The sequence below is a fragment of the Henckelia pumila genome, unplaced genomic scaffold (assembly GCF_033568475.1).
Source record: "Henckelia pumila isolate YLH828 unplaced genomic scaffold, ASM3356847v2 CTG_649, whole genome shotgun sequence".
Lineage (NCBI taxonomy): Eukaryota > Viridiplantae > Streptophyta > Magnoliopsida > Lamiales > Gesneriaceae > Henckelia > Henckelia pumila.
In genome coordinates this window covers 52,620-57,310 of record NW_027331873.1, presented here as the reverse complement: position 1 = coordinate 57,310, position 4,691 = coordinate 52,620, and the positions used below count along the sequence as shown (strand labels likewise).

Genomic DNA, 4,691 nt, shown 5'->3' with positions numbered 1-4,691 from the left:
TTAAAAATTAAATCACATAATCATGTAATTTAATTAATTCTCAATCAGTAAAGCATGCTCGCATCGTATTTAATAATCAATTAAATAATTCAAACACATGCGAGAAGCCAGTTCAAGCGGACTCGATCTACCTCGCTCACTTCTAATTTCAGTCCAAGATCTTAACTCTCTGATACCACTTAATATGAGGACCTTGATTCTAATCATCTAATCATAAATAATCAACCACAAGGCAAAGAATAATCCAGGTGAATTAAACGCAATTTTTTTTATTTTTTTTATATAAATGCACGGACCCCGGACCACCTCCGGATAAGGGTCCGGACATACGAAAATTTTCAAAAATAAAACAGAAGACCCACAGACCCTTAAACGGGCCTTTGCACGGACCCCTGCATGGGCCCCGTGCATACCTCCGTGTGAAGGCCCATGCCTATGCAAATCGACAAAAAAACAATAACGCGAGACAGAGGAAGTCCGGACCCATGCACGGGGGCATGTCCAGGGTCCGTGCCCTGCTGCAAAACTAGAAAATCAAGGCAATACAAAACCGAAATCATGCAATACAACTCCTGTAGTAGCCCGTACCCTAATTGAGTAATTAAAGGATTAATGCTAATTAAATAAATTGGGTATCGGACGGATCAGAAGCTCCGAAGGCACGATCGGAAGCTCCGAACAGGATCGGAAGCTCCGATGAGCGATCGAAGGCACCGATAATATTACGTCATCCATGACGTGTGGTTAGATCGGAAGCTCCGATCAGGATCGGAAGCTCCGATCACCCCTATTCGGAGTCAACAAGTGATATTTTGACACGTGGCAGATCAGGATCTTCGGAAGCTCCGATGGCAGGATCGGACGTTCCAATCGAGGTTCGGACGTTCCGATCAAGGATCGGAAGTTCTGATCGTTGTCTATAAATAGAGGGCCGAGGCTTCATTTCCAATTGCCAATTCCGAGTATTTCCCTCTCCTTTCTAGTCTATTCGAGTTGTTCTAGCCTTCCTAGGCTTGACCCGGTGGTCGGCGAGGCGTTCGGAAGTGTTAGCAGAGTTGTGCCCAAGTTTTGGAGGCATCGACATCAAAGGGCTAACGACGGACGAAGGTATAACTTTTGCTTCCTATAAATATTTAGGAGTATGCTTTAGTTTAGTTAAGGCTTTTAGAGCGCTATAATAATAGTAGTATCATTTGGCAGTGTAGAGCAGACTATAGGCGTGGACCTAGAGTTGGTAGAGCTTGCACTGTTTTGAGGTACGAAAGTACTGTTCGAGATATCCTGACTGAGTATGCATGTATTATGTGACTACATGATTTATATGCCATGATATTATGCTGCATTCATTTCTACGATCAGATACATTCTAGTTTTCGGATGTTGTTAGAATAGTTTGAGTTTCGAGTATGTTGTTCTTGGCAGAGTTCTGATCATTTATTATCTGTCGGTTTTGAAATAGAGCGACATTCGGATTTGTTATGATTTTTGGAAGCCTATTTTCAAAAATTTAGTTTTGAGATTTGATGAGTTTGCCTTGTTGTTGTTGTCTTAGCATTGTTATGAGTTAGTATCGTAGTTGAACTGCTGTCTGCATTTTCGGTTTGTTCAGTTTATAGCCGTTATGCCGCCGGTTTGAGTTTTTGGGATGTCGAACCGTTTTTGAGTTGTTGAACTTTGGCTTTTGAGTTGATCGTTGTTGTTGATCATCTCTTGTCTCCGTACAGATTCGTTGGAGTTTTATCGAGCCCTGTGTTGACAGCATTTGATCGTCAAGAGTTAGACGAAGAACGGTAAAGAGATTTCCTTGAGTCGTTGTTGTTGTTTAGGTTGTATAGTTTTTGATACAATATTTTGTTGTAGCTTATCCAGAGTTGGAACTACTGCATTGAAAGGTAAAAGCAGTCATCATTAGCGAGATAGCATACTCGGGACAGTTGGTTCTCGAGTTTCCCTTAAAATCACATACTTGCATTAATACTTGTTCTAGCATGTGGAACTTGTATTTTGTTGATTGATTGAGCTTTTGTTATGTGGCTTATGTTTTATGTTTTGTTATGCATTCATCTTGAGCCAACTTTGATTTCAGCGGGTAGAACAGCCCTTTTTGTTTAGACGTTTTGGGGGCTATACTGTGAGTGACTTGGGTGTAGAGGTTCACCTAGTGTCAGCATACTCCTTATAGTTGCACCAAAGTCTAGGGGAGTGGGATACGTGGCACCACCTCGATTGGGAGAGTCGGTGAGTCGTTACGTGATCTCATCCTCGGGATCCCAGAAGTACAGCAGCAATCCCCCATTTATCAGAACTGATATCCCGATTTAAAGACATGCATATAATTATCTTGATTTGATTATGTTGTGTTGAAAGCGTGTTGTTGAGATATTACATGTATTACTTATTATTTTGCTTTTACTGGGAATATGTTTAGAAGTCGTGTCAGCATGTATACCTAGTGATGTTGGAACATGTTTAGATATCAAACTTCGTCGTTATGTTGTATTGATTATGCGAGTTTTCTGGTTGAATGTTGTTGTTGCATGTTCTATACTTTGAGCAGTTGTTAAGCTCTAGAACTTCATGTATTAGTTGGAAGAACTGCTTTTGTAATGAATGATTATGATTGAAATGTGTTGGAATCGAATTTGCTGAAATTCTAGTTGATTTTCTGGTTTTTTTTTGTTCTGGAGCAGGGTGCGAACGGTTTGCTATTTTTAGCAGACCGAGCGCCCCCCCCATGAGTTCTCGACCTGTGGTGCAGGCTCTACTGTCTTCCCACTCCTCAGTTCGATTGCTTTTACCTGCTCCTTCGGATTCTTCTCCGTGTCACTCGGCAAGGTACCCTGATCTCTGCTGGAAATTGATTTGGCCAATTGCCCTATCTTATTCTCCAGATTATTTATCGAAGCATCTTGATTCTGCATCCGGGTTTCAGTAGATGATATGAATTGATGCATCATCTGCTCTAAACTCGATTTCCCTTCTTGAGGCTGTCTGCCGTAGTTCTGATTCCCATATGGCTTATTGTTCTGTCCACTCCACGAGAAATTTGGATGTTGTCTCCACCCTGGATTATAGGAGTTTGAGAATGGGTCATTCCTTGGGCGATTTTGATTCCCCATGTGACTTGCCATAACTCCCTCTGGTTGAGAAAATGTTTGACAGTCTTTCGTAAAATGTTCTGCACCACATTTTTCACACCATACTTCTTGAACTCGCATCACAGAGTTTCCTATACTCAGTTCCTCAATTCTCTTGTTCATGACTTCAAGTTGAGCAGCCACTGATGTGAATGCATCAACCAGATGAATCCCATTAGATTTTCGGGCTGCACTCCTTTCAGATAAAGGGTGATAGCTACTAGATGCCATTTCCTCAATTAGTTCATAACCATCCTCTGACGATTTTCGCAGTAAATTTCCACCTGCAGCTGCATCTAACATGGTACGATTAGAGTGAGAAAGACCATAATAAAAAGTTTGTACCACAAGACCATCTGGTAATTGGTGGTGTGGACATCTCCTTAGTAGATCTTTGTAGTGCTCCCATGCTTCATAGAATGTTTCCTGTTCTCCTTGGGAAAAAGTTGTAATGTCAGTTCTTAGTTTCATTGACTTAGATGGTGGAAAGTATTTGGTGAGGAAAGATTTCGCCAGATCATCCCAAGTCATGATGAAACCTGCAGGTAAATTTGTCAGCCATGCTTTCGCCTTATCTCGTAGTGAAAAAGGGAATAAACGCAAACGAATAACGTCATCAAAAACTCCCTGTATCTTGAATGTATCACAAATTTCCAGAAAATTTGTGAGGTGCACATAGGGTTCATCAATGACAGTCCCGCCAAATTGAAGTGTGTTCTGAATCATTTGAAGAATAGCAGGTTTTATCTCAAAGTGATTTGCCGCTACAGTTGGCCTGATAATTCTTGGTCTAGAACTTTCGATGTTTGGTAAGGTGAGATCCATCATGGATCTGTAAACTGGTTGTTCTTGTTCTTGTTCTTCTTCCATTTCTTCTTGTTGTTGCCTTCTTCTTCTTCTGTGAAAAGTTCTCTTGATTTCTGGATCAAAAGGCACAAATTCTTCAGATGAGTGTCGCATGCACTGCAAGAGAATCCTGCAGTTCACAGATGGACAAGAGTGATTAAAATTGTAATAGAGAAAAACCAAATAAAACAAATTAAAATCTCAATAGTCCCCGGCAACGGCGCCAAAAACTTGATCGACGGAATACTAACACTTAAATTTGCTCTAAAAATCTCTCAATTCCAGTCGAAATAATCGCAAGTGCACGATTCAAGTTATAATAAGATGTACTAAGTAAGAGTATCGTCCTCAGGGACCAAACGATAATAATTTGTTTCTTTGATTTTTAACTACACAAAGTATCGAAAATTTGATTTTGGATTCTATCTAACATTTAATACTAAGAACTCAATGTAAATAATTTTAAATTTCACAATCACGAAACCAATTTTCACCACTAAAAGAAATAACAATTTGAAAGTATTTTGTTGGAATTTCGGTTCACCTTCCCCCTAATTGAACTGGACGATTGGAACTTAATTAATGAGCATAAGTTTGACAGAAATCCCTGTAACATTGACACTCTCTCTCGAGGTTATGCCAAACCAATCAAATCAGTGAAACAATTAAATCTCTCTAATTATTTATCACGACCGATTGCTTTGCGTT

At 40.1% G+C, this 4,691-nt stretch overlaps 1 non-coding gene across 1 annotated transcript; it reads left to right on the top strand.

Moving 5' to 3' along the window:
• Positions 1–3,498: 3,498 nt before the first annotated feature.
• On the top strand, positions 3,499–3,605 carry LOC140873559 (small nucleolar RNA R71). Its single transcript, XR_012148074.1, has one exon. It is a non-coding gene; the product is annotated as a small nucleolar RNA R71 (small nucleolar RNA).
• The last annotated feature ends 1,086 nt before the right edge of the window (positions 3,606–4,691 follow it).